Source organism: Phyllobates terribilis, unplaced genomic scaffold (assembly GCF_046119375.1).
Source record: "Phyllobates terribilis strain yellow unplaced genomic scaffold, ASM4611937v1 Scaffold_5__5_contigs__length_657084704, whole genome shotgun sequence".
Taxonomy (NCBI): Eukaryota; Metazoa; Chordata; class Amphibia; order Anura; family Dendrobatidae; genus Phyllobates; species Phyllobates terribilis.
The window spans coordinates 138,939,471-138,951,826 of NW_027362765.1; the positions used below are offsets into that span (position 1 = coordinate 138,939,471).

At 38.4% G+C, this 12,356-nt stretch overlaps 1 protein-coding gene across 1 annotated transcript in view; it reads left to right on the top strand.

Moving 5' to 3' along the window:
* The window catches only part of JPH2 (junctophilin 2), a 155,824-nt gene extending 146,232 nt beyond the window's left edge, over window positions 1-9,592 (top strand). The window contains exon 6 of the mRNA XM_073683073.1: window positions 3,156-9,592. The gene's annotated coding sequence lies outside the window, so the exon portion shown is untranslated. The remainder of the gene's footprint in view (window positions 1-3,155) is intronic.
* Window positions 9,593-12,356: the final 2,764 nt, after the last annotated feature.

Consider the following 12,356-nt stretch of genomic DNA (forward strand, 5'->3'; position numbering starts at 1 on the left):
TTTGCACTTTGGTTTAGAAGAAAACTTCCATCTTCTTCTCTTTGGACCTGGATTCCTAGATAATATGTCACATTTCCAAGGTCTTTAGTTTCAAAATGCTGATTCAGAATTTTAGTCATCTTTGCAATTTCTGTTTTCTTTTGATGAACAATAATCACATCGTCCACATATAAGAGAATATACATCCACTTTCCATCTGTATATTTTGTGTATAAGCACGGATCTGCTTGACCTCTTTTAAATCCTTCTCCCAATAAGACTTTGTTCATTTTGTTGTTCCATGCTCTTACCAATTGCTTAAGACCATAGAGAGATTTTTGTAGTATACAAATGAGATTCTCTTCACCCTCTTTGCTATAACCCTCAGGTTGAGTTATGTATAAGTCCCCTTTAATGTGAACAATTTAAAAAGGCAGTTTTGATGTCAAAATGTCTGACAAACATCTTTTGTACAGCAGCTATAACCATTAGAGCCCTGAATATGGTCTGCTTAGCAATTGGAGAAAAATTGGCATCATAATCGTCACCGTATTTATAAGACTATCCTTTTGCGACTAATCTTGCTTTATATCTGTGAACCTTGCCTTCAGAGTCATACTTGGTCTTAAAAACCCATTTACATTTGACTGCTTTCTTGCCTTGTGGTAGTTTGGTGAGTTTCCAAGTTTGAAGTTGATGAAGGAACTTAATTTCCTCATTAGCGCCATTAATCCACTTCAGGTTTTTCATGGACAGGTAGTTGTTGCATCTCATCCCATGACTGCGGCTCTGACTCAGGTAGTGTTTTATTTATTTACAGCAGGGCTTATTTTCATTTTGCTTCTTGTAGGTGTTTCAGTGCTTTGACAAAGTAGGATAGATGCTTAGTTGATATATCCTTGTTTGACCTCGACGATCTCCCACTTCAGGTTCAGCTGATTTTTCTCTTGCTTCTTCAGTGGTTGAAGAACCTAACCAAACTTCTAGATTTTTTTTCTTGTTATTTTGAAATTGTGACTGAGATTGTTGTTGCTTCACCTGGACTACTGGTATGATGTCATGAAACTTGAGCAACATGAAGTTCTCATCAGTCATTACATCTGTGCTTATTGTGACATTGTTTGACATTTCAAGTTTCTCGGGAACTTCATTTTTGCTGTGAAGCAGATAGATGACTGTCAAAAAATCTATCACAAAGTGTCCAGTTCTTTCTTTCCGCTATACCATTTTGTTCAGGGTTGTATGGTACAGTGGTCTGAAACACGATTCCATTTTTCCTTTAAATGCTTTGTGTCTCATTACTTGTATATTCAGTTTCATTATCTGCACGCAGATTTTTTGGCATTCTCCCAAATTTGTTCTATACTTCAGCGAGATATATTTCAAGTTTCTCTGGAACTTTGTCTTTGCTGTGAAACAGATAGACGACTGTCTGTCTTGAATAATCATTGATAAATGTGAGAAAATATCTCTTCTTTCCAGGAGATTGAGTACTCATTGGACCAGAAGCTGTTCTGATTTTGTAGTACTATTCTTAGGAAAGGATTTTCTTGACATTTTCCCTTTAAGACAACTTGTACATGTCATTGTCTCATTACACAGATCGACTGTAATACCATGAGCAAGTTTTTTTTTTTAACTAACCTTCTTATTGCTTCTGGGTCTCTATGTGCAAGACACCTGTGCCATACATGGATACATTTCTTGTGCTGTTCATGTTTAGCTGTGTATACATTTTCCTTGCATTTTAGCCGGTGCAACTCATCTTTGATTTTTCCTTCTGCTGGTGTGTGACCTTCTTTTGAGTTGATACAACTGTCATCTTTAAATGTAACTTCATACCTTGTTTTGTGAGGTTCTTCACCGATAACAGATTGCTCTCAAGACTAGGGACATAGAGCACGTCCTTTACTGAGATCTTTCTGCTTTGTGTTGGGGAGACTTGACAATTAATGTAACCATCTCCTATTCCCTCTGAATTCAAATACTGACCATTAGCCAAGATCACTTTCTCTGACTTACTTTGGTCAAGGTTAGAGAAGAAGCTTTTGTTATTAGTAATATGACTATTTGCCACAGAGTCTATACATCATGCATGCTTTGATGTACCACTTGCGTTAACAGTACTTGAAGTGTCATATTCTTCAATAATGACACTTTTAACCCTTTGATGATTATTATGCTTTTTCTTCTGATTCATTCCAGCTTTCCAGACTTTGCAGTCAGCCTTTAGATGCCCTGATTTCTTGAAGACAAAACACTCATGAGTTTCCTTCAATTGACTTTTGTTTTTGGGTAGATCTTGAGGTTTTAAAGCAGATTCTGCTTTGGATACCCCACTGCTACTTACACATTCTGTTTTTCGCTTATACTCATCTACAAGCTTTCCTCTAACATACTCCAGTGTAAGCTCATAATCTGGATACACATCTAGTGCAGTTACAAGTGTGTCATAGCTTTCTGGTAGACTGCTTAGTAGTAGTGCAGCAACATGAAAATCCTTTAGATCTTCCCCAATGCCCCACAGGCGCTACACAATTTATAGAATATTTCTTATTCAATGCTGCATATCTTGGCCCTTATTTAGCTTAGACTGATACAGCTTTCTCATTAAATGGAGCATATTGCTGAGATTTAACCTTTCATGCATTTTCTACAGCTGTTCCCACATTTCTTTTGCAGCTTCAAATTTACATGCATGCAAAATTTGATCATCTATATTATCTATACTGATGGAGATAGTGCTTTATGCGTTTTGATCCTTCTCACCTTGTTTTCTGGTAGTGGGTCAGGTCTAGACTCCTGTGTGGATTTTTTAACAAATGCAATATAACACTATTGCTGGAGGCAGAAACTCATTCACTATTAAGTTGTAGTAAATAGTAGTTGATGCACTATATACAATAATAAGCATTATTCCAACACTTACCTTGAGATGCCTAATCAGAATATTATCATAAATTGCAATTGTAAAACTTTTCTCTGTCTTTCACTGCTTAAAGGGGTAATCTCATCTAGACAACTCCTTTCTATATGCCCTCTTAGGACATGCAGATGTCATGGAGGAGGATCCCAAGTTCAGGACCCCTCTCTCAAAGATAAATCTCATAACCCCACTGTTCTGCTAGAATTACACTTAGATCTTGTGACTTGCGATTGTGTTCTTTCTCATGCAGGAATGACAGATCCTTGGATTTTCCAATCAATCTTTCTGATGCAGGACGAGAAGTTATCAGGAAAAAAAAGCCGATTTGTGCCTTGCCAGATGATTAAGAAGATGAGGGATAATAGACCAATCCTTTAAAGTTCTGTTACAGCAATGGATTTTACTTATTTCCTCTGTCGCACTGCACTGAGGTGTTCCGTCGTCTTTTTTGCAAAGAAAGAATATAGAGTTGAGGTATATCACAATGACAAAAAGTAAAAAAAAAAAATACAAAAAGAAAAAAAGTATCTGTGAATAAGAGCTCAGAAACTTGGGTTTGCAGAGTTCTTCCATGGACATATTGCCCACCTGAAGCCATGGAGAGCCCTAACCCAATGCACAAGTGTAGCTTTTGTGTTTGGACAGGTTATTGGGTATTTATTTTCTGTGTGAAGGGTGCAGGTTGGCAATCGCCTATTGGAGGAAGCAGACATGTTTACACGTTTTCATGCTATATAACAATGTAACACCGTGAACCAACCCCATGTCTTAAAGGATAGAATTTTCTAGATAGACTTTGCATGTGTGACTGGTTTGTCCCAGATATGTTTTTACAGAACAATACAATACATACTGAGGTGCACATTGGTGTCTGTTGTAACCACGTGGGAGAAAAAGAATAAAAACATTGCACTTTCAGCGCATTAAACCCCATATTCCCTGGAATATTCTTTTAATTCATCAGGGGCTGGGGTCTGCTGATCAGACAGCTATCGTGGATGTTGCATGGGTTTGGCGAGTAATTATAGTTTAGTGAGCTGTTTGCGATTCAGTATTTGGTAGTTGGGTTTTGCCACTTAGTTTTTTTTTTAGATATTTTAGATATATTAGATACATTTCATATTAAAATAGATGGGTATATGGACAGATAAATAGAAAGACAGATTATTTTTCTGTTCTTGTTTTAATTCTTAAAAGACTATCTATCTTCTATCTCTCTCTCATTATCTATCTATCATCTATAAATTTCATCTATCTATCCATCTATCTATCTATTTATCTATCAATTTCATCTATCTATCAATATATCTATCATCTATCTATTATCTATCTATCTATCTATCTATCTATCTATCTATCTATCTATCTATCTGTGGATATTTACCCACAAAGGAACATACAGTATGTAACATATGCAGTGCCAATGCAACAGAGCCTGGGGTAAATGTTTTTAATGGAGATCTTCTTAAAAATCTTTATTAAAGAAACTATCTGGGATCAAAGTTGCTTTTTTGATTGTAACGATCAGAACTGTTTCTGCACCAGAATCATTGTGCATCCCAAGCCTATGAAATGACCATCTTGTTGGCTTGTTCCAATCAGGGCAGGGAGTGGGAGCTGTGCCTTATTGTAAAGACTCCAATACACATAAGACAAAAGCCCGCCAATTTTGGTGGAATTGGCCGACCATCTAATGTGTATTGAGCCTTCCCAATTAATCTCCGACACAAGAGGTCAGGGATGAGAAGGATTCGGCTAGCTGAATTTCAGCGGCTAATCCTTTTGTTCATCGCGAAGATAACCCACTGCCAGAGGAGTTTGGCAGCAGTTCTCCCATAGGGAACACAGGATCACTCGGCGAAGACCAGCATTCTTGTGTATTGGGGAGATGGGAGAGATTTATGCTAATCTAGATAGACAGCTCTTTTATGTGAATGGCCAACTTTAGGCTCAGAAGACCTCTTGTTACAGAGCTGGTGGAGAACAGAAAAAAAAACCTCTGCTTTCACTGTAGCACCACTCTGCCAGGGAAGTTCACAGACTAATGCTGCCATACAATATATATCATGGGTCATCATGACCAACACCAATTTATTTAAAAAAAATACATTTAATAAAAAAAGGGATTGAGCACTTTATGTGGGAAAAACATTGTGTCCTACTGACAACACTTCATGTCCCTGTTCTCTGATATATCAATGTGAATACAGACCCTGGGACTCTGACTTCTTACATTGATACTGTGGTCCACAAACTTGTCTAAGGGAGTTTAACTGTCATCAAGGACCACCTGCCCCAGGCAGTGGCATATAGAAAAGAGGAGCCCAAAGCAGATACTATAATAAGCCTCCGTTATGGTGCTAGAGTTTACCTGTCAGTGTACAAGGGCTTGGTGTTTGCTTTATTTTTTTTATTACAGGCCTGAAAACTAGTTGCTAACTACCTGCTTGTTCTATCCAGCGCTGACTCAGGTAGGTCACTGACTGTTGACGTGGAGCAGCTGAATTGCCGGCAGGAGCAAAGCAGCTCCTCCTCTTCCTCTCTGCTCTGTTGATGGGGCGTGACTGAAGACATCATGCCGATTGACAGCCGGATCCCCGCAGTTAAGCAGCGGGGAGCTGGCTGTCAGTCAACATGAGATCAGCAGTCACGCCCTGTCAACAGAGCAGAGCAGATGAGTAGCCGCTGCTATGTCGACGTGATGTCAGCAGAAGCTGCTGAATCACCAGCAGGAACAGTCTGTGACCACTCTGTGCTGGCAGAGATCGGCATCGGGCACAACAGGCAGGTAGTTAGCAACTACCTGCCTGTTAGTTCTTAGACCCATAGTAAAAAAAAAATAGTCCTGTATAACCCCTTTAACAAACACTATTCCTAATGTAATAAAGAAAGATACTGAAAAAACCCCCACAAAACTGATCAGTACATCCTAACAGAAGGAGTCAAATGTGAACAGGTGCAAACTGCTGTGATTGCAATAATTTACAATAAAAAAAGTGCAGTAGCAAACTGAGCGCTCTGAGGTATATGTGAGCATTGAATATATGAATTTTGTACTATATAACAGTGACGCAGTTCAAAATTCATATATGTATATCTAATGTTCTTATATATCTTAGAGCACTCAGTTTGCTGCTGCACTTTAATTGGATAATATTGTTATTAATATCTTGATATATTATTATATATAATGTAATTATGGTATTACTTTTGTATGTATATTACTACAGTCACAGCAGTTTGCACCTGTTCATATTTGACTCACATTGTAAGGACATGCTGGTCAGTTTTTTCTTTTTTTTGTAGTATACATACAAGTCAGGAGCATCTGGTGTTTATTCACATTTTTGGATGCTGGTGCTGTCTTGTATTATTTGTTTTCACACAAGTCAAGGTTGATGCTGGACACTGATGTGGATGTTGATTTGATAACTCTGACCTTAAAAAAGTTGTCCACTACTTGGACAACTCCTTGTCAAACACCATGTTTGGCCCTGATAAAATAAAAAACTTATATTTACCTCCCATGCCGATACTGTTCCAGTGGTGTTGGTACTCACGGTCCCAAGACTTCTCGTCCTGTTGTTGTGACATGTGACCCCGGCGCCCAAACAGCGCTGGCGTCACTGTCTCATGAATGGAACATGAAGAGGAAGTCAGAGATCAGCAGAAGCCCGGACTTCATCTTCATGTTCAATTTGACAGGAGGCGGGGACAGTGATACCAGCGCTGATTGGGTGCAGGGCTCACTTGTTATAACAGCCGCATGAGAGCCCCGGGACGGCGAGGGCTGACAGCGCTAGAACGGCGCCAGCACGAGAGGTCAGTATAAGATTTTTTATTTTATTGTGGCCAAACATTTTGCTCAAGAAGGGGTTGTCCTAGTGGTGGATAACCACTTTAACAAAACAATCGGGATCTGTTGATATATAGGGAGACAGAGTCTGCACAAGTACACATATCCTGGCAAAGAAGTAAGCTATTAAATATATAAGTTCACTTTTCTTTGATAAAGTGACTGCTTAGCTCTGATACATCACCACTCATCAACACAGAGATTGAAGGAACTGCTGTTTCAATACAATCAGTGTTTTATGTTATCAAAACTACAGCAAGCAGCCCAGTAAGTAACACATCTCTGGAATTGGGATCTCTGTCCCTACTTTATGCTGCTCTCAGATTCCATAGGAAAAACCTGCTGACAGATTCCTCTTAATTCAATTGAAGGGTCAGGGACACAGAAGGTAAACCCCTATTGATTGGGATTGGGATTTCTTACCATCACGTGACCAATTTTCAAGATGAGTATAACCTTTTATTGACTTTTATCTCCCGCAAAACTGATCAAGATATGTACAAATTTCTCATATGACATTAACACACCTCGTGAAGTTATATGAGAGAGACATGGATGTGATGATATTGTACGTCAGGATATGTAATTTGGAGATGATGAGGGTTCATGTTAGGGAATATGTGCCGGATCATCATATATTATACACACGGTATAGAAAATCTTGGGTTATTTACAGAGCTAGGAAATTATGTAAAATATAGGATGTGCCTGTTTGTAAGCAATATTACACTGGATGCTGATAGGTTCTATCTCTATAAATGCAAAAAATGTCTGTGCTCCAAGGAGATCGTGGTGAAAGCAAGTGAGTTTATTCACCCATGTCCACCCATTTTTTTGTATTTATTTAACAGAGGCTACTGGGTTGGTACCATGGGAATTGCACCCCCCAAACCTGTTTGTATGGTGCTTATTTTTATTTCTTTCTCTTTCTTTCTCTTTTTTTCTTTCTTTCTTTTTCTTTTTCTCTATCCTTCTCTTTTTCTTTCTTTTTTTCTTACTCTTTTTCTTTCTTTCTCTTTTTCTCATTTTCTTTCGTTCCTTCTTTCTTTCTCATTTTTTTTCCTCTGTTTTCCTTTCTTTCTCTTTCTCTCTGTTTTTCTTTCTTTCCTTCTTTCTTTCTGCTAGTATTTACGTTATCCTTTATAACAAATATCAGCATATTTTGTTTTTATAACAATAATGATTTTTTTGACCCCATGATAAAAATGGCCTTCCAGAACACTGGAGCGGTAAGTGTTGTCGTAGGGTCACATGAGACACGTATTTAATTGAAAATGATATTGCAACTATATTAAACATGCTAAATTGGCAGATCCTTTGCGATACTTCTACTTGAAAGGGCTACTAAATGTAGAGTAAATTCAGTGATGTGTTTATTTACTCAGACATCGGATACCAATATATATTATGCTGATTTATACCCTTTTTATGTACTTTAATATTTGTAAAAAAAAATCAGAATTTTGGGTCTCACCTCCCACTATTACTATTTTATGGTACAATTAATATTATATTTATTTTGTATTTTTCTATACATTGTAGTCACCAGTTTCTCAGTATATAAATCAATGCAGTGTGTAATGCTAAATATCAGCTACTGATTGGTTATATACTCATGATGTGGCTGGGTGGATTTATTTTATGTCTGCACACCTACTGCATTTCAGTTACTGTAATTTTTTCTTTTTTTTAGAATGCTTTTTCTGCTAAATAAAAATAAATTGCTTTTTTTTCTTTAGAATGCATGCTATAATATATATTTGTAAAATGACCCCAGAATTTGGTGACAATGAGTTTGCAGTATGACTGCAGTAGACTTTTTTTTTTAAATATGGGGATGAAATACAGATATATTTACTTGAAAGAAATTATTTAACCCTGTTACTCCCAGAAAAAGATGTATTATTTCGGTTTTATTTATCAAAACTGTCTAAAGGAGTAAAAAAAATGACCTTTTTGCCCAAAGCAATCAATCACATTGCAGCATCCCCTTTAGCACAGCAGTATAAGAAATGAAATCTGAGCTGGATTAACTGCTATGTTCAAAAAGGCCAGTTTTGATAAAGGATATCTTGAAAAAAAGTGTGCACTGGGTGATATTGTATTTTTTTTATTCATTACACGTTCATGCAAGTTAGATAGTTTTTGCTGCTTTGCTGACACTGGATAGGCAACCGGACTTACCTCCCAACATTAAAATCCCTGTTCATGATTTAAAGCTCTGCCCCAATCTACACAGTAAAGCCCACAAACCATTTTTTGGTATCTTTGCATAAGCTCAACCTCTTTTGAGGATCATATAGCAGGACAATCCCTAAAAAAAAAGCAAGACTTTGGGAGGTATGTACATTTGTTTAAATTATAGTAAATATTGGTAAAAGGTTTCTAATTCCTCTAAAATACCTTAAGTTAAAAAGCAAACCCTATGATTGAGGCCTATCTATTAGACCACGTTCACATGTTCAGTATTTGGTCAGTATTTGTAAGCAAAAACCAAAAGTGTAACAATCAGAGGAAAATTATAATAGAAGCACGTCACCACTTCTGTATTTATCACCCACTCCTGGTTTTGGCTTACACATACTGATGTAAAATACTGACCAAATACTGAACGTGTGAACGTAATCTGAGTCTCCAATTTGTTGTACACTTTTTGCTTTGTGTTTTTTTGTCAATGTAAAAAAGAAATTCATTGTGGACAATGGAATGTTTTTGTGACGGTCACATGGCGCTTATATGATAGATTTATGGGAAATGTGAATAAAAATGTGCTCAACTGTATTTTATTCTTTTTTTTAACTGTATTAAAGCTATCATATTGCTTAATAGCTTATTTCAGTGTGAAAATTAACTGAGATTTTTTTTTGTGTGTGTGTGAAAGTCCCTTACGATTCTTTTTTTAGGAGCCTCCACACAATATTACGCTTTAAAGGGAACGTGTCATCAGAAAACTTGTTGTTTACATCATATTTTTATGTTAACTGTATTTTTAAAAATAATTTAATAATGGTTGTTTTTTTCACATCACAGTCTACATTAAAAAATAGCAATTTTCACACTGGCCTAATTTAAGACTCCTACTTCCTACTCAGCACATGTATACCAGCTATTATGAATTATGGATCATGTGTTACAGTATGTAGAGGAGTTACATTTTAAAGGGAACCTGTAACCAGAGTTTCCCCATGTAAGATACTGACAGCATCTTTAAGCCCTCTTTTACAGCAATCTAGAATGCTATCTGTATGTCCTCAATCCCCTCTGCAAGGCACAAAAAATACATTTTACCATACTCACACATGGCGCTAGCAAGTCTGAAGTCTGATGGGCGTCTCTGGTCTTGATCCGGCGCCTCATCTCCTCTTATAATCACCGTCCTCCTTCCCTGCTTCATGTGGATGATGTGTCCTACATCACCCACAGTGTCCTCCATCGCACTCCTGAGCAGGTAGGTGCACTTCTCTCTGCCCTGCCGAGGACAGAGCAAAGCACTGTCCAGTGGCCATGTCATTAAACTGTGGCTGCTGGAACAGAGCCATGTGAACCTCCTCCTACATGCCGGCATCCTTGGCACCCCTTTTGATTAATAGGTCCAGCACAACATCATCATTGTGGTGGGAGGCACCCATGACGTCAGGACCGTGCCTACTAATCAAGAGAGGCAACGGGATGCTGAAAGGTACGAGGAAGTTTGCCACGGACTACTGACATGGTTGCTTGACCAGTGTTCTGCTGATCATTTTGCTCAACTCTGATAGTGATGCTGAAAAGTGAAAAAAAAATGATCAAAAATTAAAAAAAAAATACATTTAACATAAAAAGTGGATTTAAACACTAGATCATTGTCTGATCACACATTCCCTTTAAGTTTACAAAAACTTATGGAATTGGGATTAAATGTCTAATTATTTCGGACAGAACAACCAGGCAGACTTTTATAGTGCTTATACATGATAAATTCCAAGGCCAGTCTCACATCATTATAGAATAGGTTTACATCCCAGCCTGTCCTTGGATATAGCAAAAGAAGGTGGTCGGCACTCCGTATCCTCGTATGGTGCTCGTGGAGGAAGTAGTATATCCAAGAAAAGCAAGAAATCCCGGCACTCACGTGTGGTAAATTAAACCTCTTTATTCCACACCCAACAAAACGTTTCAGCTCACCCAGAGCCTCTGTCAATTGACAAAGGCTCTCGGTGAACTGGGTGTGGAATAAAGAGGTTTAATTTCCCACATGTGAGTGCCGGGATTCCCTGTTTTCCTTGGATGTCCTTGGATATAGTGATCTGAATTGCCAACATCATAGTGATCTGCCCTAATCTAAAAATGGCCACACACATTAGAGAAAAGGCACATTTGTTAAAAAGAAAATTAAAGCAAGACTCCTGCTTTTTTTTATTGCAGTGCTGGAGTGGTGCTACTAATTTAAAGTTCCTGCCTCTAGTCTTATTCGTACTCACTGTCGTCTTCACGTTCTATCGCCGCCGTTCCCATCAGTCTCCAGCAGTTTGTTGACCTGCCGGATGGCTCCAGTGTTTGCTGGGCGAGCCAGAGGTCACTTTTCAATGCAAGCTTATAAGAGCTACGTTCTGGCTCCCATAGCCACAAGGAGAGATCATGACCGTTACTTCTGACCAGTCCGAAGCTGCAGTCACAAGATGGCGCCATGGGACCGGAGTGGTGCCAATAGAAAGTGCAAATGATGGCGGGTAAGTATAAGACTATAAGTATAAGTCCTTACCCTTAAGTACCTATAAGTATAAGTCCTTTCCTTTGATTGGTAGCACTACTCCTGGAAAAAAAAACGCTGGAGTGGTGCTTCAAAGGCAGGTAGAGAGGAGACAATCGATTGGCAGGGCCCGGTCCAGTGGCCAGGTCAATATTCTGTGGTTGCCGGACGAGAACCCGGTGAACAGCCTCCATTCTGCTCCTCTTTTCAACATCTGACCTGTATGGCGTCAGTATTGCGATGTGACGCACGCAAGACGTGGCGCCAGAGCATCTAATCATAAAAAGAGCAGACACGAGGCTGAACGCAGGGCACCCTGCTACAAAATAATGATGAGGCCATTGGACCAGGGCATTATGAATCAATTCCTTCATCTTTAAAAGCAGGTTGATTTTCTTTTTTTTTTCATTTCAAAGATCATTTATCCAACAGTTTAATTAATTTGCCATCAAACATGTTCACGTTAGTCGCTAGGGACTATTCTGTCTTATGTGTATGGTGACTTTATTAGACGCATCACATAAAGCTGAGGTAAATGTGTCAGAACGGAATGGTATATCACGGGCTAAATCCCTCACAATGGTCTTTTTACCTCAGGATTTCGTATACATGTGCACCATGTTTGTCAGGTCATGCTTCACTAGTAGTGTTATCATAAAAGAATACCAACATTTGTACGGAGATATATCTCAAATGGTCCATATTTGTCCTGTTAGATGTCATTGGATGATGTGCAATAATAAACTGTTGAACGCTCACATTATTTTGTGCATGGTTCGTTCTACAAAGGCCAAAGATATAACCATGTTGGATCCATAGGTACAGTAACTGTGTACAGTTTGTCCATTCGGCCCTGCTCCCACAAA